Source organism: Dermacentor andersoni, chromosome 1 (genome assembly GCF_023375885.2).
Source record: "Dermacentor andersoni chromosome 1, qqDerAnde1_hic_scaffold, whole genome shotgun sequence".
NCBI lineage: Eukaryota > Metazoa > Arthropoda > Arachnida > Ixodida > Ixodidae > Dermacentor > Dermacentor andersoni.
This window is the reverse complement of record NC_092814.1, coordinates 241195301-241220801: the sequence shown is the minus strand read 5'-3', so window position 1 is coordinate 241220801 and position 25501 is coordinate 241195301.

Here is a 25501-nt window from a genome sequence, read left to right as displayed (position 1 = left end):
CCCCTGATGCACTTTTTATTGTAATATTACGACTTGGCTGGCATCAGAGTACTTTCAAAAGAATGCTCCTTGACTTTTCCCTTTATTTATTAGTGTTCTGGTAGAGCGTGTAACTAAATCTTTAACGAGCATTCAAATAAGCAGTAAAATTCACGCGCGACAATATCTTCTGTCTTTAATTCTCCATTAAGTTTGAAACATAGGCATACTGGTGGCTGAACTCTTATAGCTCGAAGCATTGTGTGGGTATGATATGGAGCCGGCAGGCATTTTCATTTCGTTCTTTTTTCTGTTTTCTATCGCACGAGGCGTGCGAGGGGCAAGAAGATTCAAGCACCGAGCAGCATACGGGCGTTTCGTGTTTGCGCGCGGCTCGCGTAAGTCATTTCTTGCTGTCGCAACATTCCGCCACCAGGCATAAAGCCAGGGGCGCGCGGCGCACTTGATGGCCTCGGCGGCGTAAAGTTTACGCGGGCAGTTTTCTCACGGGCGATATACCGGCGCTAACTGCCGTGTGCCCGAGGTTATTCCGCCCCCTTTTTCTGGCCCCGACGGGTGACCGGGAGAAATGTCGGGCACCCGTTCCCCCGGCCATTCGGGCTTCCTCGGAGCCACTTTCGCGTCAAGACCGGCCGCGAGTCAACAAAGCCTTTTTGAGACCGTGATCCCTGTAGAGACCACCTTCCTTGCCTTGTTTCTTCCTCTCTCTCTCTCTCTCTCTCTCTCTCTCTCTCTCTCTCTCTCTCTCTCTCTCTCTCTCTCATTTCCATGACCGGCACCGAGCATTCTACCTGGAAAAAGATTTTCAAATCTAATGAAATTATATCAGTAATTCCAGTGATCGAGAAGTAGTTCGAGTTTATTAGAAACGACCGTGTTAAATCACTGCGGTGACTGAATGGTGGTGCCGTTCTGCTGCGCAGCGTGAAGTTGGGCTGTTCGATTCTCGGCCGCAGCGATGCCACTTCGATGGAGTGGGATGCAAAAAACGCTTGCGAAGCGTACTTCGGTTGCAGATGGCGAAAGACGTTCTGGAGAACCCACCAACGCCGTCTTTTCAAAGTCCGCCGTGTATGAAGAAAAGAACGGTCGTGTTTTTTTTTTTTTTTTACAGCGAAGCTTTACATGGCTGTGATTCCGTGTAGTTTTCGCGTGCGTCAACAAAAACTATCGCCGTCAATGACTCATACTCCGGTAAGCACTCATGCCCCCGTAAGCAATAAAAGAAATACAGTGGCTCATAGGCCCGTAAGGCAGAGGCTGCAAGCATTTAGCAAAGTGAAGCGAACAGTGCTTAGATTCTTTCTAATCATGCATACAACATACAGAAGAGCATGTCAAAAATTTTCATCGTCAATGGCTCATACTCCCGTTAGCAATGGCTCCTACCTCCGTAAGCAATGGGCACCTCCCCCGGAACATGCAGCCGGTGAGGAACGACGAGACATGCTCTGCGCGGGCCAAGGCACTGGCTCGACAGCTGGAAGAGGACCCCGAGGTCCTCTACGCGGACGCCTCGCTTCCCAAGCACGGAACCAGAGCAACGGCGGTCGTCACCACCATCGATAAACTGGTCACAGGCGCGTCGATACGGACGATGAATACAGCCGAAGCAGAAGAAGTGGCCGTGGCCCTCGCACTCGCACAACCGGGAGTGAGGACCGTGGTCACAGACTCCCAGACCGCCTACGCAAGCTACCGCAAGGGGAACATCTCTCCCGCGGCACTAACGATCCTCACCAAATGCAAATCACCGGGACGGGCCGTTGAGCTCGTGTGGGTCCCGGCTCACTCGCAAGTAGAAGGCAAAAAAAAATTATGGTGTTTTACGTGCCAAAACCAATTTCTGATTATGAGGTACGCCGTAGTGGAGGACTCCGGAAATTTCGACCACCTGGGGTTCTTTAACGTGCACCTAAATCTAAGTACACGGGTGTTTTTCGCATTTCACCCCCATCGAAATGCGGCCGCCGTGGCCGGGATTCGATCCCGCGATCTCCTGCTCAGCAGCCTAACACCATAGCCACTGAGCAACCACGGCGGGTAAGTAGAAGGCAACGCACTCGCCGACCAGTATGCCCGAGAACTGTCAATCCGGGCCGAGGATGAGCCAGAGCTACCGCACCCCGTGATAAGTTACAAAGAAATCATCCAAATGTACAGAAGCGGCAGATGTAGGCTTCCCCGTCTGCATCCGCAACTCAGCCGAATGCAGCAAGCGATCGTGCGATGCACGCAAGCGGGGTCGCTAGCGCATCCCGTGCTCCTGCACAAGATGTTCCCAACAGAGCATGACACTTCATGCCCGTTTTGCAGACGGTCAAAAGGCACTCTAGCACACATCCTTGCAGAGTGCACTAAGCTCAAGAACCCCCCTCCCCATCCCCACCCCCCACCCTCCCCAGCCCCAACCCCCCCGAGCGATGGGAGACCTTGTTGTCCAGCCCCGACCTACCGACCGAGCTCGCGCTGGCGGCTAGGGGCCAGGAACTGCTGGACGCATATGGGACCTGAGAAGAAGGTTCCACCTCATCTGGTGCCAGCGCGCACCAACCGTTACTAAGGGCTCAGTACAAAAGTTGATTCTCTCTCTCCCCCACAAACAGCGCACTTGATTTGGGTTCTACAGTTGCGATGGGAAGGCCACGTATAGTTAGACAAATAATGACCACCGATCAAGACAACAAATGTGTACGCGTACCTTGCGTCACGATTACCGCTGATCACGAGAATAAATGAGTTCGTACCTTTCTTCAAAATTCTGTGTCACCTCTGTGTCGTGTGTTAAATGGCTTCGTTGGTCATCTACCTTCACAGAGTGGAATGGCTCAAGCTTTTTTTTTATTTGTGTAATGACGAAAAATGGAATTCAGCGCAATAAAAATCATACAACGGATGAAGGAAAAATATTTTTTTACAGCGAATTCAAGTTGGAGGCTTTTGCGGAATATATATATATATGTTGTATATATGTATATATATAGGCTAGAGCACATTTTGTGCCCCTTTACGGCATGGTCGCACATCGAAGTTTTGAATGAAGTGAAATAATGGACGTATTTATATACTTTGTTTTTTCCCACTTGCGTTTCATTCCGGGCGAAAGTAAATACATGTTCTACAGGTGCAATGCTGTTGCCGTGTCTTGTCCTATTGTCCTAGTTAAAATTACTAGTTACACTGCCTTTTTTTACTATTATTGCCATGATAAGTAGGAGATCTGGGCGCGCGAATGCGGCGCCAACTACTTTTTGTTGCATGCAAAGTTAGTGTTTTACACATGTGCTCCTATACGCATCTTATACATAACTATGATGCTCTTGTATATGTAATGTATGATGTTATACCAAGTGGTCTATATTAATTGAAACGAATTTTCTATTGGGTTTAACCATCGTGATCATGTGTTTTTCCCTATCCATTATTTCAGCATGGCGGACACTAGATGGTCGAGTATCTGTCACGCTCCATTCGCTAATTAACCAAGATTCACTGTTCTACATTACGATAGACTAAATATGGATTGCACTAAAAGTGCGCGCATGAAATTCTACCTTGTCATGCAGCAGTACGGCTCGTACTAGAAGTCAATCAGGTCCTTTCGAGCGGAGAGAGACAGAGAGCGCGGCGTCGCTAAACCTCCCACTTTGATGATTCGCTGCATGAACTTTTAGGACAGACCTCGCATACTATACCTTATATTGCCTTTGTGTCCAGTGTACACACCTTTACATATCAGTCTCAACAACATTACATTGCAAATAAACTCTCAAAACAAGAGTGCGAGCAAAACAGCGCTACCATTTAGCAATCAAAGTGCAAAATGACAGCAGACATCAAACACTCTTTTGAGCAAAACTGCCTTTGAAATATATAGCATGGTGTATACGATAATCGGAGTTATCGCCGTTAATAACGCGGATCTATGCCAATGTCCACTATATTTGTTTTCTAAGCCATTATATATCACTTAATCCACCACCTCCTTTCTGCCCCAATATATTCTTTCAACTCAATGGTCTACGATATAATGCAGTTAGTGCTGATTTCAGTCTCTCTCTCTCTCTCTCTCTCTCTCTCTCTCTCTCTCTCTCTCTTTTTTTTTTTTTTTTTCTGCTATTGATGAGGGCATTCTCGAAGGAGTTAATATGTATGTGTCTTAAACGGTCCTCATAGGCACAGTCACACTGTGGGTTAATAGAGGGCCCAATTCTATGAAAAAAGTGTTCTGTGCAGGCGGTGCCAAGACGAAATCAGTAGATACGAGTTTCTGTGTTTCTATTTAAAATAAATGGAATGTTGAATTCAATAAGTGGATCAATGTAAGATAACTCGGAACTTCTGGAATGAATTTTGGTCAAACCATTCCCCTCTGCAAACTTTGATTAATGTGGCTTTTATCTTGCGTTTCCTTGGGACGTTAAGGGTGGGTATGCTTTGCTCGTTGATCAGGAAGACCGGTTGAAAGTATTTTATTCCTGATACTCCGCTTCGATTTTATTCACTATATATGTGGTCCTATCGACCGAAACTGTTGGGTAAATAAACCAAAGATAACCTCTAACTCGAAGTTGTGCTTCTCAGATATATATACATATATATATATATATCCGCTTGCTAACCTAGCACCTATTTGGTGGCGTCTTCTGTTGTCACTTGGCGACTGCCTTTCGTTCTTCTTTTTTGTGTATTTTTATACTTTGGATTTTCAAATGACGTGTTTGCAAAGCCCAATTGTTTATGCATGTATCAGTTGTTCTTTAGAACGATTGACATGTATTTGTTCGCCCATTTTCTTCGTTCTTCATGGAGGCATATTTTCATGCGGTTGATATGCACACGTACTCTATATTAACTGTACTGATGTCGTGCATTGTATTCTGATGAAGGCCAGACCCCGGCCGAAACGTCAATAAATCGCTTCATACAAGCATCTACTTCACTGTATATACAGGGTGTCCTAACCATCATGCACCAAGATTTAAAAACATCCAAATGCCACGTAGCTGGAGAGAACCAAGGTAATGTTGTTTGCAGTCACTTGGAGTTACTCAGATTGTTTTTGTTTTTGTCTTTTTGCATTCCGCCTAAATGCATAATTGGTCTTAATTAATTAATCAACTTCTCAATTGTTATATTTAGATGAAAAGTGGCAATGAGAAAATTGTAGAGCAACATGGAAAACTCCCGGTGCAGCTTTCTGTTGCTCAATACGTGCTACATAAAAGTGTTCTTCCGATCGTGAAAGAATCCCACAAATACACAAAAAATTGCCGCGCGACTGACCCCCTGACAAAGCGTGCGATGAAATTTGAATGATGGCATGTCGCGGCAAATACTGATTCGCTTACCAGGCAAAACGTGCCGCATCTGCCGTGATTGTCTGCGACGTTCAGTTTCAAACCTCGTCGCGCTTTTCATCGCGGGGCGTTTCCGTCTGATATAATAGCGAGGCCACCTTTTCAGCGCTCACGGCGCTATTGGTTTCGACGTTGACGGGATTGAGCGTTGAAATTCGATGAGGAATTTATTCAATGAAGTGTAATTTTGGAGATTAAAAAATGGAAAAATTTGCCATTTAACCTCCCCCAATGTTCAAACAAAATAAGTTAATTAATATTTTTATCGGTCTTCTGATACTCACGTTACCAGCGGTAAAGTATGTTCGAGTCACCGAAGAACTTATCTGCAAAACAACGCTATGTTCGCTACATTGAGCCTTTTTAAACGATCTCTACCGTCTAAAAAACACCCTGTATATGGGCTAAGGCGCTAATGTTAGACTCACTCAATCAGTCAAATAAACAATCAATCAATCAATCGGTCGATCGGTCAATCAATTAATCAATCAATCAAATTACTTGCGCTCATAGAGGTGACGTTATTTTTCAATCATTTTTGTTAAGTGACGAAATTACTTTCAGATTTGCAAATACGTTACTTTGCCAATTTTGTGAGCAGAAAATGAGCGTGCAAGTAAACGACGACCAGTATCGCTTCATGGCGGGACGATGGCAATGTGGGAGCCTAACCCGTGCCTGCAGCGAGAGATAAAAATGCAAACAGCACAGGTTGAGGATGGGTATCTCTGAAGTTCCGCTTTGCAGAGCGGCTATCTCACTGTATTTCGAACAATCTTTCACTTCCTTCTTGCTTTAGAGTCAAAGAAAAATAAGAACTGCAATGAGGGATTGTGCTTCGCAATTACTGACCTACGGTAAATAATTGCGCCCTTGCATTATTAGTTGGTAAATGTAAATAATTGTATAACTTGTTCCTGCAAAAATCAGTGTCATTACTGTAGTTTAATAGATGTTTCTTGAATATCCGAACCCGCAGAGGTTGCTCAGTGGCTATGGTGTTTGGCTGCTGAGCACGAGGTCGCGGGATCGAATCCCGGCCACGGCGGCCGCATTTCGATGTAGGCGAAAACACCTGTGTACTTAGATTTAGGTGCACGTTAAAGAAACCCAGGTGGTCGAAAATTTCCGGAGTCCTCCACTACGGCGTGCCTCATAATCAGATCGTGGTTTTGGCACGTAAAACCCCATAATTTAATTTCTTTTGAATATCCGAGCCAAAAACATTCAATATCTGCCAAAAATTGCAGGGAAGCCTAAGACACTCAAGCTAAAGAAAGCAAAGAGAAAATAAAAAATTTTCCTCTCCATTTTATTTTGAAATTGAACTGCAAAATACACTACCACTCGCTTAAATATACGTTTTCTTTTCATATTTGTCAAAAAGTTAAAGGGAACAAAAGCTACCGCGTCAGTTGACACCAGTGTTCTGTAGCAAACTCCTTGTTTGCTCCATAAAATGTGGTTGTGAGGAATCCGGCACAACCCAAATGGTGGTAGCCTGCGTTCGAGAACAAAGTAATCTGTTCTTTCATGTACGAATCGTCGTCTCTGTAAACGTGTCATCACATGCGTTGTGCCGCAAATGCTTCGTATTAACGTAGATTCCCGCAATGTGACTTTTTCTTGAGAGTGTGGCTGACTGGGAGGTCATCGCAGATGAAAGAGTGTTGAGAAAAAGTAGAGACTTTTCCTAAGAAGAAGGGATTGCAATATTTCCCGGGAAGTACGCTGCATTCTCCTCACATGGTCTTTGTTTGTGTTGTACGTGCCCTTGGTTCCAGTAGTAACTTAAGACTCACCGTGTTATCCGTGAGGACAGATTACACGCTAGATTTCAACTAGTAAGAAAATTAAATGTTTCAAAGGCTGAATTCTACGTGCCCTTGGTTCCAGTAGTAACTTAAGACTCACCGTGTTATCCCCGAGGACAGATTACACGCTAGATTTTAACTAGTAAGAAAATTAAATGTTTCAAAGGCTGAATTCATAAAGATTCTCCTTCGTAAGAGCGGTTCGCTATTGGTCCGACATCGCGTTTGGCTGGCATGTGGATTTACGAGCAGCTTTGTGCGATAACTTTTTGTGGATACGGGCCACACTCTGTTTTATTGCATCCGCAAGTAACGGAAAACACGAGATACTTTTTTATTGTATAAGCGATAGACTTTATTTTCTGCTGTTGGGCTGCTCAGCACGAGGTCGCGGGGGCGCAATGCGAAAACACCCGTGTACTCAGATTTATGTGCACGTTAAAGAACCCCAGGTGGTCAAAATTTCCGGAGTCCTCCACTACGGCGTGCCTCATAATCAGATCGTGGTTTTGGCACGTAAAGCCCCATAATTTAATTTTCTTTTCACTTTCCGCCTCTTTCGACGTGATGGCCGCGCTGCGGGCATGTGGCAACACGTCGGTAAGTGCCTGTTACGTAACACGCATCTATCGCTGGTCTTGTGCGTGTGTGCGTGCGTGTGTGTGTGCGTGTCTGCGTGCTTGCGTGTGTGCGTGTGTGTGCGTGTGTGTGCGTGTGTGTCTGCGTGCGTGTGCGTGCGTGTGTGCGTGCGTGTGTGTGTGTGCGTGTGTGTGTGCGTGTGTGTGAGAGAGAGAGAACGCGGAAAGTGGACAAAACGATGAAGCTTTCATCATTTGGTAATGAATATTACCATTCATTTGGTAATTGGAATATCTACTGACCCCCCCAATACCCTCTAGCGGTACCCGCTTCAGGTGGCTAAGGAACGTTTACTTTTGGTTTTTGTTACTGATTTTTGTTGGATTGGGGACTCCATTTACGAAACTACATGCTTACTATCGTGAGCTATCCGAGGTTTATAGATTGAATAGCTGAAGCAAAATCGGTTATGTTCTACCTAAATCTGCACGCTTCCTGTCTGGCCTCTCCCATTTCCCCTCACTCCTTGCATCAGCTCTGATACGACACACTCAGAGCTCCCTTTCTAGGTGCCTCACCTATGCAATTATTCCTGCCGTTAGTTCTCCTCTAGATCCGTGACAATTACGACGGTCGAGCAGAAGAGGCTGCTGCGCTGCAAAACAATGTTTGTCTTCTGTGAGAATAATGGCTGCTCTCTTTCGACCGGCGACCCAGAATGACCCCAAATTTAAATATATATTGCTACGGAACAACATGCGCGATCACGAAAAGGCGAGCAGCGTGAAGACGACGACGACGATTCGAAGCTAGCGCGGGCTGTTGCCTCTTGGCCAAGCGCAGCGTATTTTCCTTGTAAATATACTTGTACATAGCTTTTCGTCTGCGTCTTCCTACGTAACATATCTGGTGGAGGTGGACGTTCCCTGTACCTCGTCACGGAGCTTCGCAGTGGACGGTACGTCGAGCCTTCCTTCATGGCTCCCGGCGACGACAACCCGACTCCGCCGGCTCCGACACCTGCTGCCACTTCGACAACCTACATCACTCTCCCCGCTCCCCGTGATCCTGGCGTATTCTCGGGCAAAGATGGGGAAGACGTCCATGACTGGATTAGCCTGTATGAACACGTCAGCCGCAATAACCGGTGGGCCCCTACTATTACGCTCGCCAACGTAGTCTTTTACCTCGGTGGCACACCTCGAGTTTGGTATCGCACGCATGAAGATGAGCTCACCAGTTGGGATTCACTTAAGACACAGCTTCGAGACTTGTTCGGCAACCCCTACGGTCACCAACTTGCAGCGCAGAAGGCGCTTTCCGGCCGTGTGCAGACGTCAACAGAGCCGTATGTCACGTACATTCAGGACGTCTTGGCTCTGTGCCGCAAAGTTGACACCCACATGACTGATTCAGACAAGGTTGCCCACATCCTCAAAGGCATTGCCGATGACGCCTTCAACTTGGTCGTTTTCAACAACGTGACGACGGTGGATGCTGTTATAAAAGAGTGCCGTTGCCTGGAACTCGCTAAAAGCCGACGTATTGACCAGCAGTTTGCCCGTCTGCCCAACACCCCAGCGACATCTTCCTGTGCCGACACTCCTCGTCCCAACAACACTGCCGATGTTACCAGGATCGTCCGGCGTGAGATAGAGGCCGCCTATCCGGCTGCCTTCGACTCCAGTCCCACCAACACATCTGCAGTCACGGTCTCACTGATCCAGGCAGTTGTCCGCCAAGAGTTCGAAAACATGGGTCTTCACACCATCTGCTCGGCCCATCGTCCTGATACCCGCCCGGCTTCTTCGATTCCGCTCCGTCCCGCATCTTCTTACCCACCACGTTTCCGCAACCCATCTGAATGGCGCACTGCTGACGACAAGCCCATTTGTTTTCACTGCCATCGAATCGGGCACATTTCTCGGCACTGTCGCAGTCGCTGGAGTTCCCCGATCCGGTCTACTTATACTGCCTACTCTCGCCCCCCAGGTGGCCCTTCTCGTCCCTATGCCGCACGCTCCGATAACGCCGCCGCTGATTTTCCTGCACCGAACCGCTCCTATTCTCGTTCACCTTCGCCCCAACGACGACAATCTCACTCTCCCCAGCCCCGTCGCTCCTATTCGCCGACTGCCTTCGGACGCCGCTCCCAGCCGGAAAACTAGACGATGCAGCGCCTCGAGGTGACGCTGCATTGCTCCCTACGCCGCCAAATCCTCTACTGACGTTGCCCACTCATCTGAACCTTCTTGACGTGCAAGTCGACGGTGTTTCTGTGTCTGCACTCATAGACACTGGGGCGAATTTGTCCGTAATGAGCGCTGACCTTCGTAACCGGCTCAAGAAAATTATCACGCCCGCCACGACGCCTGTTGTTCGTGTCGCCGATGGCGGAACAGCCCCCGTAATTGGTATGTGTACCGCCCGCGTCTCCTTCGCCGATCGCTCAACAATCGTGCTATTCACAGTCATCGCCCACTGTCCCCACGACATCATCCTCGGCTCATCCTCATCTCCGCACATTCTGCTCTCATCGATTGTTCCGCCAGTACTCTCCGCCTTGACCTGCCTGTTCTGGATCCTGCTGAACCACACCCCAGTCGCCTCAGTTCCGTCGACTTCGTTCGCTTGCCACCTTCGGCACTGACCTACGTTGACCTAGTGTCATCCCCACCAGTCCCCGGCGGTCCCTACATCGCGGCTCCTATGCAAGACGTCCTCCTTACACACGGGATCACAGTACCTCATACAGTTTTATCTATTATGGCGAATTCCGTCTGCCTGCCAGTGGTCAACTTTGGCCTGACGACACAAGTGCTGCCACGTGGGATGTCTCTGGCCCAGCTTTGCTCATTCGAGGATCACTCAGTAGCATCCATTGCAGTAGACGACACTTCATCCGATACTCCTCTACCATCGCAGTCGGCAAATTGTACCATCGCTGACTTACAGAAAATGATTGCTCCCGACTTGCCGTCCGAGCACGCTCGTGAACTCTACCGCGTTCTGTTTTCGTACCACCATATTTTTGACTTTAACGATCGACCTTTGGTCCAAACTACAGCTGTCAAACATCGCATTAATACCGGCGATGCCCCTCCTATTCATCGCCGGCCGTATCGAGTGTCACCAGCTGAGCGTCAAGTTATTCACGCAGAAGTTCGCAAAATGCTTGCCACATTATTGAACCATCATATAGTCCATGGGCGTCACCTGTTGTACTGGTCAAAAAGAAGGATGGCTCATGGCGCTTTTGCGTGGACTATCGGCACCTTAACAGGGATACCAAAAAGGACGTGTATCCCCTACCTCGGATTGATGACGCCCTTGACTGCCTCCACGGTTCTCGCTATTTCTCCTCTATTGACCTTCGCTCAGGCTATTGGCAGATTGCCGTGGACGATCTCGACCGCGAGAAGACTGCTTTTGTAACACCCGACGGTCTTTATCAATTCAAAGTGATGCCGTTCGGTCTATGTAACGCCCCTGCCACTTTTGAACGCATGATGCACTCCCTTCTTCACGGTTTCAAATGGTCCACGTGCCTGTGCTACTTGGACGACGTTATCGTATTCTCCCCAACGTTCGCTACGCATCTCGAGCGCCTCTCAGCAGTCCTGGACGTTTTTCGTCGAGCCGGTCTGCAACTCTACGCATCGAAGTGTCAATTCGGCCGTCGCCAGATTACCGTCCTTGGACATCTCGTTGACGCGAATGGAGTGCAACCGGACCCAGGCAAGATCCATGCTGTTGCGCACTTCCCTGTTCCGAAGTGTGTCAAGGATGTGCGCAGCTTCATCGGCCTTTGTTCATACTTCCGCCGTTTCGTGAGAAATTTCGCCGCCATAGCACGACCACTAACCAAGCTTTTGAAAAAAAGACACCCCTTTCCAGTGGGGCGATAACGAGGCCTCTGCATTCTCACATCTAATCGACATTCTCACAACGCCTCCCGTTCTGGCCCATTTCGATCCTTCTGCGCCTACCGAAGTCCGTACTGATGCCAGCGGTCACGGAATTGGCGCAGTACTGGCACAACGCCAGCGTGGCCACGACCGTGTTATCGCTTACGCCAGCAGGCTCATCTCACCCGCGGAGCGCAACTATTCCATCACTGAGCGTGAGTGTCTGGCCCTAGTTTGGGCGGTTGCGAAATTCCGCCCATACTTATATGGCCGACCCTTTTCCGTTGTCACAGACCATCGCGCGCTTTGCTGGTTATGCTCACTGAAAGATCCTACAGGAAGACTTGGTCGCTGGGCCTTACGCCTCCAAGAATATTCGTATACTGTCACCTATAAATCTGGCCGACTACACAAGGACGCTGACTGCCTGTCTCGCTACCCGGTCGACGAGCCTGACGACGCCGACAGTAGTAGCGCCAACAGCATTTTCTCTGTGTCTGCCTTCGCTAACATCGCCGATGAGCAGTACCGAGACCTATCGCTGCGAGCACTCATCGAGCGTCTGCGCTCTACACCTACCGACACATCCGTTCGCCGATATGTCCTCCAGGGCGGCATTCTGTATCGAAGGAACTTCCTCCCTGACGGCTCTGATCTTCTTCTTGTCGTGCCAAAACAGCTACGACAGACTGTGCTCTTTGAGATGCATGACGCACCCACTGCAGGACATCTTGGGGTAACCCGCACGTACGACCGCGTCCGCCGCCGCTTCTATTGGCCTGGTCTCGCTCGCTCCGTCCGACGCTATGTTGCTGCCTGTGATACCTGCCAGCGTCGGAAAACACCTCAGGTGCTACCTGCCGGTCATCTCCAGCCGATCACTGTCCCTGTGGAACCGTTCTTTCGTGTTGGATTATACCTGCTCGGTCCCTTTCCCACGTCATCCTCTGGGAACAAATGGGTAGCCGTAGCGACTGATTACGCCACCCGATACGCTATCACTCGGTCTCTCCCTACCAGTTGCGCCACTGACATCGCGGACTTTCTCTTGCGTGACATTATCTTGCTTCATGGCGCCCCGCGACAGCTGCTTACTGACCGTGGTCGAACCTTCCTCTCGAAAGTTATCGCAGACATTGTGCGTTCCTGCTCCATTCAACACAAACTGACTACCTCATACCATCCTCAAACCAATGGCCTGACAGAGCGGTTAAACCGTACTCTTACCGATATGCTGTCGAAGTACGTTTCCAAAGACCACCACGACTGGGACATTGCCCTTCCTTGCGTAACATTTGCGTACAATTCTTCCCGACACGACACCGCCGGATTTTCTCCATTTTACCTACTGTACGGTCGCGAACCTACCTTGCCCCTAGACACTGCACTTCCTCCTGCTGCGATCTCAACAAGCGAGTATGCGCGCGACGCCATCGCCCTCGCCGACCATGCACGCCAGCTTGCCCGTGCTCGACTGACGGCCTCACAAACCACTCAGCAGTGTCAGTACAACGCCCGCCATCGTGACGTACAGTTTTCGCCTGGTGCGCTCGTGCTCCTGTGGTCGCCCTCTCGTCACGTCGGACTTTCCGAGAAGCTCCTTTCGCGATACACAGGGCCCTACCACGTGCTGCGCCAGGTGACGCCTGTGACTTACGAAATTGCTCCTGTGGGTTCAACCTCGTCCTCTCCTCTGGCATCTAGTGATGTCGTGCATGTCAGTAGGCTCAAGGTCTACTACACTGCTTCCGAGTCCGATCTTTAGTCGCTCCGGGACGGTGCTTTTGCAGCCGGGGGTAGTGCTACAGAACGATATGTGCGATCACGAAAAGGCGAGCAGTGTGAAGACGACGACGACGATTCGAAGCTAGCGCGGGCTGTTGCCTCTTGGCCAAGCGCAGCGTATTTTCCTTGTAAATATACTTGTACATAGCTTTTCGTCTGCGTCTTCCTACGTAACAATATTGAAAGCAAACAGCTTCTGATTGAAAGCGGATAAAAGTGACGTTGTGCGTGGTTTTTCACAAAGTCAGTTTGTCTGGCTTCACGTCCAAATTGCCTTTCAGGAGTCAAGACGTATTCAATGTGGCAAGACTATTCGCAGCACCATCAATTAAATTTAAAGGGCGGGAACACGAATTTATGGAGTTGTCTCTCGGCAGAAGAACCACAAAAATGGTGGCGTAGTCTGCAATAAATTATTTTACTTGCACAAGCGTCACAGCGCCTCTTATGGTCTCATATAGTATCACAGAGAGGCGGAGGTGCTTCTGTAAGAAAATATCCGAGTGCACCTAAGCACTCCTTTTTATGAGTTGTGAATGCGAAAGTAGCTTCAATGTTGATAAGAACGGCGCTGAACGGTCCTTCGAGTTTTGCGCTGTGAGTAATGCGCCGTAGCGGTACGTGCTGCTCGATCCAGCGAGTTGCAACACCCTGCAGTGATACCGACGCGGCGATACCCATCGGGCGACGCGTCGCGGCGATGCCCTTTCCCCTCACGCAACACCTGGCGCGCTAGCGTGGCAGCAGGTATTCCCTTTTGCCCGCTCTACCAACGCCTCATAGATAGCACAACGCCTGTGAACTCCGATCCATGATGTCATGCTACCTTGCCCGACTGCCATAGAATCTAATAGGGATGCTCGCGAGTAAGCTGCGGTGACTTTGACGTCACCGCTTTCGTCACTCCGGGCTTGGCAACGGGAATTTCGGTCCAAGTAGCATTACGTCATAAAGCAGAGTACACAGGCCTGCTATCTAGGAGGCGTTGGCTGCTCCATTGAGGAGCTATCTTGCCGGGAACGACAGCCTGGTTGACGTGGCTTCGCGCCGATGCCATCTCCCCTCACGCAACACTTTGTGTGGCATCGCGGCAGCAGGTGTTCCCTTTTGCCCGCTCTGGTCCGTCGAGGTGTAGCTCGTGACGTGGCGTAGCAGCCAGTGGAAATACGAGTTTAAGTGCAGTTTCGCTGCTACAGACGACAGGCGCCGGCTTTTTCGCTCAATGGGCCATTTGACGTTTTCGCATGAAACAAACCCTTATGGAAATACATTCTCTCATGAAAACTTTCCTTTTATTGTCGTCGCTGTCGTCATCGTCGTCGTCGTCGTCGTCGTCGTCGTCGTTGTTGTTGTTGTTGTTGTTGCTGTTGTTGTTGTTGTTCCGATTCTGGTTCAGGAGTTCCTTCGTGCTGTATCAGTTAATTTGATATATCGTCGTTCCATTGCAGCGCTAATGCCGTTTTGCGTCTCCTTAACGTTATCGTTAGCCCTGCCATCCAGCAGGATGAAGGGAACCATGTCTTTCCCCTATTCCTTGACAGTGAACACGGTATGGCAATCTTGTAGTTTCCTCTTTATGTAATGAAATAAAAGGCCAGAGACTGAGATCCAATTCTCGCAGTTTTGTGAATCAAACATCAAACAACTAACCGATATTCAGGCAAGGAAGAGCTTTATGATAAGTGATGCACGTTGTCGCAATGCGTGAAACTATCTTTTTGTGCAAGCGGATTAGTTTGCCTGTCCGCTTGACTGAAGCAAACATCTATGTAATTACTAATCCATATACGGTACTCTCAAGATTAGGATGACATATTACTTGATGCCACGCTAACATGTCTCATTATCTGATTTCGGCACTTTATTTCAGCGTCCGGCCATGCTATGAAACGCAGCAGAACTCAGTTAACGCATGTTAACTGCACGTTGCTTTAGTATGCACGTATGCTTTAGTGCTAAAGCGTCGCCGCTTGCGTCTGCAGCTGACAGTCAGAGCTGTTCACCACTGTTCCTGTATTTTTTTCTTGTTTTTGTATTGTTTTTTTGCTTCATCAGGCACCAGCTTCCAGACAACGATCTCTACCACCGTTTCTGAATGTTCGCTACTGCTGGTATCAGCTAGCCAACCAGTAATACCATGCATGATAAGAAATGAAATCACATTATGCGTCAAATGCTTTAGTTTGAGCACCATTCCTTCATTGAGTTCTTATGATGTCCTGACTGTCAGACATTTGTGAAAATAAAATCAACGACAGCCAACATCAGATCGTGGTTCTAGCAGGTAAAACCCAATAAATTAATTTAATGTAATTTTAACAAAATCAATGAGTGCTGTTTTGCGGGAGTCAGAAACAGAAAAGAATTTGCGCTGCCTACCCGATGTTTTCTTTTTTTTTTTTTATCTCCATTGCCTTAGTTTTCAGTATATTTACACGGACAAGGGCTTTTACGGTCTCTTTTTTTTCGCCGTAGTGTCGTAGGGTCGTGTTTTGTAAGGAATTTTTTGGTTCAAGTTTCTTGGAGGAAAATTCCGGGTTACTTCACTACATGCAATGATGCAACTATACAGCACGCTCTTTCTCGCGTATTTGCGATACCGCTTGCCTGTGCTGTAATATCTGTACACTCGAAAGCGTCCAGGCCCAGGCACTCAAAGTGTGTCTTGGCCTGCCGCGATACTCGTCGACAGCTGAAACAATTGCGATTGCACACGACTACCCAGCCAAGACCCATATAATAATGGAAGCGCTCAGCGCACACGTAGGACACCTTGCTCGAGCCCCTGCCCATCATCTATCCTTACTGCCAGAGGACCGACCACGTGCCTCCTTTTGTCAGACAATCCTGTCCTTTCGTTCATACCTCGTTCCATCAGGGTATACAGCTCCATCGAGAGTTCCGTTTCCCCCATGGTGCTTGGCTCAAAAAGATACAACGCCGCATTGATAAACTAGAGACACAATGGGGGTCGGAATTTTGTGCGTCACTAGATTCCCGCAAACCGCTATCTCAAATATGGAGAATTGTGCGAGGTCTACGTTCTGTTCCGGAAGGGCGCTTTCCGTTGAAGGCCCTAGCACTATTCCAGCACCGACAAGACATTGATGTGGCGGAAGTCTTCTGTGCTATGATTGCGGGCCAGCCAACTTGCACAGGTTCGCTTACATTCAACCATATTCCAGACTCACGAGATTCACGCATGGATCTACCTTTCACAAAGCAAGAGCTTGACGCGGCGCTCGCCCTATGTAATCGATCGTCGTCGTCTGGTCCGGATGACATATCTTACCGTATACTATGTCACCTTGGTGAATGGGCACGAAGTGCTCTTTTTAATATCTATAACGAGTCGTCGCAGGACGGCAACGTTCGTAAAGATTGGAAGATCAGTCACCTGGTGCCACGTCTTTAAGCCTGGAAGGTCTCCCTTAGAGATTACTTCATACCGACCGATGGCGCTGGCAAGTTGGGTTGGGAAGGTAATGGAGCGAACGATCCTCGCAAGACTTGAGTGGCGCCTCGAAAACTAGGAAATCTACCCAGACGCCAATGCTGGCTTTCGACGTCACCGATGTTCTTTCGACAACGTTATCGATCTGGTAAGATTTGTTCAATACCAAAAGACGTGTAAGAGGTTATCTTTCGCAATGTTCTTAGATATAAAAGGAGCCTATGACAACGTTCTTCCTGACACCGTCCTTGCAGCATTGGAATCGGTGGGCCTAGGCGGCCAATTATATCGTTGGACACGCACTTATTTACATAGGCGGACTCTATTTGTTAACACTGAAGCTGGCCCAACCTCGCAATATTACACGCACCATGGCGTTCTGCAAGGCGATGTCTTGAGTCCCACGCTTTTCAACCTTGTACTCATCGGTCTCGTGGAACGACTGCCGAACACGGTCAAAGTATCATTGTATGCCGACGACATCTGCGTATGGGCATTTGGTGTGACACGGCTGCAAGTACGCGCAAGGCTTCAAACAGCTGCGACGTTAACATCGACCTACCTAAATCAACAAGACCTCAAGATCTTGCCAGAGAAATAAGCATTGGTCGCGTTTAGCCGAAAGCCAATGAGATCATACGATGTATATCGACGGTCAAAGCATACCTTATGTCAGGACGCACCGATTTTTAGGCGTAATCATCGACCGTGACCTATGCTGGAGTCCTCATGTGGCCTACCTAAAGAAGCACTTGACGGATGTATCTAATGTGTTCAAGTTTCTTGGAGGAAAAGCTTGGGGTACTTCAGTACATGCAATGATGCAACTATACAGGACGCTCTTTCTCTGGTATTTGCGGTACAGTTTGCCTGTGCTGACCAACACCCGCAGAACTAATATCCGTACACTCGAAAGCGTCCAGACCCAGGCACTTAAAGTGTTTCTTGGATTTCCGCGATGCTTGTCAACAGCTGAAACAATTGAGATTGCAAACGACTTCCCAGCCAAGACCCATATAGTCATGGAAGCGCTCAGAGCACACGTAATACACCTTGTTCTAGCCCCTGCCACCATCTATAGCCTCACTGTCAGAGGATCGACCACGTGCCTCCTTTTGTCAGACAATCCTGTCCTATCGTGCATACGTTGCATCAGGTTATACACCTCCAGCGAGAGTTCCGTTTGCCCCGTGGTGCTTGGCTCAAGTAAAAGTTCGACTAATGGTGCCAGGAATACGAACAAGGGCACAACTCTCGTCTCTAGCACTCAAGCAGCTTTCACTGCTCCTGCTGTACGAGACATACAACGAGCACCATCATCTATATACTGACGCTTCAGCCACGGTGAATGGGTCTGCAGGATCCGTGATCTTTCCTGCAAAAACCTCCACTGACTGCCTCACCAGACTACATAGACTGCCGCGGAACTCGCTGCTATTCGTTGTGCACATCGAGTAATTTCTGATAAACTGCCCAAGAAATGGAGCGTGTTTAGTGACTCCAAGGCTGCTCTTCATTAATTGATTTTTGTCTTACGCCACGCACCCCATGAACAACTAGTTCCAGAGATCAGACTCCTGTTTCACCACCTCGTCGAGCAAGGACACGACATCACATTACAGTAGATTCCATGCCACTGTGACATAATGGGCAATTAACATGCCAATGCAGCAGCACGATCTGCACATGAGGAGGGCTTGCAAGACTCAATTCCATTCTCAGGAATAGACGCAGCAATGAAAATTCGTGTGCTTGCAAATGAAGCCATAAGATCTTTATGGAACACGCCAAGCTTGAAGTACACACGTCTGAACCAACTGGACCCATCCCTTCGACTTCGACCCCCATCTGGACTCTCTAGACCCGAGAGAACAGTACTTTGCCGACTGTGGCTTGGTGTCGCTTTCACGAGATCTTTTGCTTTGCGAGTCGGTATGGACGATAACGCCGCTTGCAGTTGCTGCGGCGGCGAGGAGACTATAGAACACGTACTGTGCCACTGTCCTCGATACGGCGCGCACCGGCTGTTCCACGCGGCCGTGTTGGCACGACTTGACGGCCGGCCACGTTCAGAACAGACAGTCTTGGAATGCCGACTAGAACTGTCGTCGCACCGAAAGTCGGTCAAGGCTTTGTTGACCTTTTTACGTGGCAGTGGCATATTAGAAAGACTGTAATGATCCCGTCCTTTTTTACGCCTTTCTTTTTGCCCGCGCTCTTCTTTCCGCCTTTACTTCCTCTTTTCCTTCCCCTAGTGCTGGATAGCAAACCGGAGGTTTTAACTCTGGTTAAACTCCCTGCCTTTCTCTCATTTGCATCTCTCTCTTTTTCTGTTCGAGTCTGGTCATTTCTGATCTTTCCTGCTGACAGAGGGTTGTCATTTCCATGTCGCGCTTATAAGCAGTAACTACACACTACGACAGGAAACGTAATACGGTGCGCTACGGTACAACGCAATACAATATAATACAGTACTATACAAGGGGGAGAAATGAAAACTCGCACATTTTTCAGCTCAAGTTTCTCACTTTTAGAAACGAAAAATAGCTTTATTGATGCTTTACTCGCTCAACGAATGTTATTTCGGGACTCTTGTGAAAGGGACATAGAGATCCACTGATCTGCTGTTAGCTGTCACCCACTGCACAGGTTGTCATTTTTGTATGCAAGTTCAACGAAAATTCCTTTGTTATCATTTTGTTAAATTCACAGCGTAGACCTGTGCAGATTGTGTGCTTACAGACAGAACAACAAACACATGTAAGTATATCAAATGTCTACGCTAACTCCGCCCAAAAAGGTACTCATGGAATATAGGAGCCCAGGGATTCATTTAAATATCAGAGAAAAAATTTGCAGTCCGAGGTCTGCGTATATATATATATATATATATATATATATACATATATATATATATATATATATATATATATATATATATATATATATATATATATATATATATATATATATATATATATATATATATATATATATATATATATATATATATTGCTAAGCGAACAATTAACAGTCACCGCTAGCATGGTCTATAAGGGTTTTCTATGAGAGGAATGCCATGACACTGAAGAGACGATCTTGGCCCGTGGCCTCCTGCGTCTGCTATGTGCGAGGCCACAAATGCACCAGCCTGTATGACTGCCTTTGACTGACTCCGCGATGAACGACCCACCGCGGTGGCTTAGCGGCTATGGCGATGCGCTGCTAAGCGCGAGGTCGCGGGATCACATCCCTGCCGCGGCGGCTATATTTCGAGGGGGGTGAAATGCAATGACGCCTGTGTTACGTGCATTGGGGGGCACGTTAAAGGTCCCTTGGTGATCAAAATTAAACCGGAGTCCCCCACTACGGCGTGCATCATATTCAAATGGTGGGTTTGGCGCGTAAAACCGCCGAATTAAATTAAATTCCGCGATGAACGCTTGCGTGTGTAATAGTGCAAAGTGCCGATCTTCTCTCTTCATTCTCATCTTTCAGTCCCCTTTGCCCCTTCCCCAGAGCAGGGTCTATCGGGTACAGCCTGGTTAACCTCCCTGCCTTTCCCTTATGACCTCTCTCTCTCTATCTCTGCAGCACATGATAACATAAAACAAGGAAACAAGTAAATTGAATATCTAGGTGTGAACGGGAGTTCTGAGACGCATATAAAGCAGTAGCCGTAAGTGCTACATTTAAAGATAAGCCAGCGGCGCAACAACTGGCACTATAACTGATTTACACCTTATATCCGCGTGTATACAGACAGATCGTGTCATAATTAATTCCTTGCGTTAGCATTCGTCATACTACATTTGGCATTACATCAAAGATTCAAATTAACCCGAGTGACATCTTCCACCATTGCTGAACTTTCTGCTGTACTATCGGCGTTGCGTTTCATAGTATCAGCAGAGAATGCGCAAAAATGGGTAATCTTTAGTGATTCTCAAGCCACACTCGCCTAACTAAAGAAGCATAGACAAAAAATATTTTGAATACACACTTATTTTGCGAAACGCTGAAAGAGCTCACCACAATCAAGTGAGAAGAATCACGTTACAGCGTTTCCGTGGACACTAGGTCGTTGCAATATCGGGCAATATCGCTGCAGCGAATCGGGCGCACGATAACGAAGAAACTCTGAACCTCCCTCTTTCGCGCAGTGAAGTGCGCCTGCTTCTGAGACCGCTATCCGGGCGTCTCAGCGAAAACACTTGATTTGATCAGCAGTGTAGAAGATCCCAGTTATTTTTTATAGACCCACGTGTAACATGGTCAATGCTGCCGAATGTGAGAGATAACAGTGAATTCTGGACATTACTGCACCGCCGGCGACTTTCGTACGGCGTATGCGCGGCGCTTTTTCGGGCACGAATTAAACCTGCCCCTATTGCGCACTGCCCGTGTGGCCACTGCACGGCCTCGAGCGCCCAGGGCACGAAAGTGCAAAGCTGAATTTGAGGGCACATATAGTGCTGTTAGACTGATGACCATTCACCCTGAATAAATACTTGGCCCATGGCCAACAGCGGGGCTTCAGAGAAAAGCGCTCATCGCTTGGAAAACGCTCCTTAGAGAGCACCAGTACGTTAGATCTATATTAAAGTTTAGTGTCCGCTGAAAGATACATGTATGATATAAGTCTATGCTTCTTATTTTGTCTAAAGTTTATGTAATATGTTATGTATGGGTATACTTACGGTCCGTGCGCTCGTCTGTGAAACTGAACTTCTTTATGTGTCGTCGGAGAAATACGAAGCACATGTGTTTACCTACGCAGATGTATGTATTTTCACCTTCTCTTGGTCCCTGGACTCATACACGTACAGATATTGGTGATACTGCTGGACGACTGTTTTGTGATACCTTTGTGCCGCATTTTGTTATAAATTTCGTGACAAACTTTTTCTTTGCCAAGTGACGAGGAGTAGTCGGGGCCACATAAAGGCGACACAATATCCTATTAGATCGTGTGAATAATAAAAATAGACAACAAAAAGTGCAAAAGAAAACTACGTTTCGTGGTTGTTTCCAGATAAATTTGCAGAAAAGTGTAAACGATACGCATTTAATTAATAAATCTGCGCTTAGACATTGTGAGCCAAGCACAGGTGATATCGTGTATTATTATTATTATTATCATTATTATTATTATTATTATTATTATTATTATTATTATTATTATTATTATTATTATTATTATTATTATTATTATTATTATTATTATTATTATTATTGGAAAATACAACGAAGAGATATATTTGCCATACAATGTTTCAAATCAGAATGCTCAGAAGTAGTTGGTGTCTGGACTCGCATTTTATTCAGGCGAAAGCCTTAAGTGGCTCGTTGCAATGGCTCACACCAGAAAAAAGCGGCGTTTGGTCGAGTGGTTCAAGTCTGCGAAGCATGGTGGTTTGCGCTCGGTCGAGGTCGGGGTGGGGAGGCGGGTACACGCGTCTCGTCTCCTTGTAGAAGTTGGTAATGCGAGCCTAGGATTTGGGGACCCCTGCGAGAGCATCCGCGTTCGAGGGGCCGGCCTCCCGGTTAGTTAGGCCTCGGGCTAAAGGGTCGACCCCTTCGCTCCCAGAGCTCCCCGCGTGAGCAGGTATCCGCACTAAGTTTACAGTTCTGTCGAGAGCGCAACCGCGGAGGATGTGTGCGGCGGGGAGACAAAGTGAGTTTTTCGATAAATTTTTGATGACTTACTGGGAACGGTGCGTGTGCGGAGATCCGCGATGGCTAGCGCGATCGCGACCTCTGGTGGAGGAGTGTGTGCGCACTCTAGCGGCGCTGATGAGAGTGGCGGTTGGCGTCGCTACGGACCGCAGACCGATTCCGTTCTCAGTCATCTTAGGCTTTATTTAATCACTGGCGGGAATTACGACGCCGTCTGTACTAAGTGTGACCCCGGAGTGTTCGCCACTCGGGCACACATTCTCTGGGGATGCGAGGGTAACCCTGCCCCACGATCATTGCTGCCAGCTCCCTCCGAGGAGGGTTGGAACCAGCTGCTGACAAGAGCAGACACGAAAACGCAACTGGCACTCGTCTCGTGGGCCCAAGACGTCGTCCTCACCTGGGAGCCACCTAACTTTCAGCCCTGCAGTGACAAATAAAGTTGTTTCTCTCTCTCTCTCTCTCTCTCGAGTAGTTAAAAAAATATAATCATCAAGTCGTGTGGTTCAAAAAAAAAGTAGACGAGCGGTAAAAAAAAAATATGGTCATCAGCAATGGCTCAAACCAGAAAAAAATATATATATAATCTAGAATAGCATAATCTGGAAAAGCAAGGAAATATCTGATGGCTGAATAGCTGCAATGGGTGCAGACACGAAAGAAAAAAAGAACGAAGGAAAGGAAGAAGGAAACACCAACATCAGGAATGGCTCGTACACCCGTAAGCAAGTAAAGATACAATGGTTGAATATGAAAAAAGAAACGAAAGAAAGAAAGAGTGAAGGAAAGGAAGAAAAAGGCGGAAAGAAAGAAATAACGAAAGAAAGAACGAAATAACATTTAGATAGTGCATTAGGTGCTCGCATGTGTCGAGGAAGTCGATCTACAGCGCAATACGTTTACTTCACATTGCAGCTCGTTATGTCATGCAATATGTCTGACCCCCTCTGATCGGATAACTTACTGCATTACCACGTGTGCAGCAGGCTTTCGCCTTCCCGGGTTACAGAAGTGTACCATGCTGCCGATTTTTTTTTAAATCAAACGAAAGTTTAAATCCAGAAAAGAAATTAAATCTGATTTTGTCTTTCTGTCCCTCTGTATTTCTCTGTCGCTATGGAAACAATTACGAGGTCTCATCTTGCGATTAAAGCTGTTCGTGCCTAAAAGCATTTGGCGAGGAACTGCATGACTGGCGTGTTCGAAAGCAGTCGTATCGAACCGAACTGTCCGGTATAGTTGCGCAACATGCATATCTGCCGATCAGCAAGAGGCATAAAGGAAAAATGGTTTGTGGCCGTCATTGATGTTTTCCGTGCGTCCCGATAAATCTTTCCAGAACATTGATCAGCGAACCATCTCGTCAAGCTTCAAGGACATGGTATTATCTATATTGTGATGTTCATTTCATTCATTCATTTAATCTCATTTAATTTTCCTTCGTCAGAAAGGAGGGGATGGTACTAAAAGTCGCAGCGGCGGCTTGAGAGGGGTCCCGACTCCCTATTACATGGCAGCATGGCTGTTGCGGAGAATGAACATCGTTTCATAGATATCTTATCACAGTCAATATGCATACAACAATGTGGTTTTACATTGCATATACGAATAGAAAACGTGAAAAATACTTTCATGCGAATAATGCAGTAAGAGAACACTTCTATTCTAGGACAGTTTGTCCCGACGGAAACACTTCGTAGCGTCAGTGGAAGCGCACAGAGGATCAAAATGCTCCTTGAGTAGCTTGTTAATTAGCACAGGCATCGTGTAATGTAATCATTGTGTACAACCGTATACTTAGAGCAAGGGCACAGCCTATTGAAGTGAATTTAATTTATTTCCATATTGAATGGGGGAAAGTCCGAACTAAAAAGTGAAAGTGAATTCACTTGACAGAGGTTCGGACCCCCTTTACAAGGCACACAGTAGGATAAACCACTTACAGTCTAACATTTCAAACATAATATAAGCACAAGAAGCGTTAAAAAGAAAACAGCATACATTTCAATATCAAAGTTTCAGGCACGGACTACTATTTCACATATTCTCTGTGGGAAAAAAGAAAAAAAATACACAAAATAAAGAGAATTGCAGGGTTGTATGCATGAAATGAAATGCCCATAATGAAATGCATATTAGTTTTCAGACAAGCACATCCACGTAGAACAGATGATATCATGAATGCGTCATAAAGATCGAGCGCAGTGTGTTTTTGCCGACAGTTGTGACATCGATCTCTCGTTCATGATAAAAAAATTTGAAGTACATGTATGCTGTGTTGAACCATTTGTTCTCCATATTTAGTTCGACAAAACGGGACTTTCCAATACTCTTTCATGCGTGTGTTGTATGCAGGTGTCCTAGTCTTAAAAAGTGCGACAACGACGTTATGATGTCTTCCCTAGTATTCATGCTATGTTTACATCGTATGACCATATTATATGAATATAGATTACGAACAGGTACTGCATTAAACCGCCTGAAAAGTTGTTCTGTATGTGCATTGAAGGGTACTCGAGCTATGTGTCCAAGGGCTTTTTTCTGAAGTACACACAACTGTTGTAAATTGGATGACGTAGTTTTGTCCCATACAAGAAAGCAGTAGTTTAAGCTGGGCAAAAATAACGCGTTGTAAATCAGTAATTTAATATTGGGCGGTAGAAAAAAACGTAATCTAGCCAAAATGCCGACAGTTCTCGAAAGTTTGGTAATAATGTGTTTAATATGCGTGTCCCAGGACATATGCTTGTGGAAGTATACACCAAGTGTTTTGAAAGAGTCAACAACTTCTAAAGGCTATTTGAACCTCGTATTCGTAATACACGGATTTTCTTTCAGGTTTGCTAAGAAGAGAAAATAATTTTCGTTCTAATGGAGGAAGCATTTGTACATCATCGTTAATCTGTAGTCAAATAAACAAAA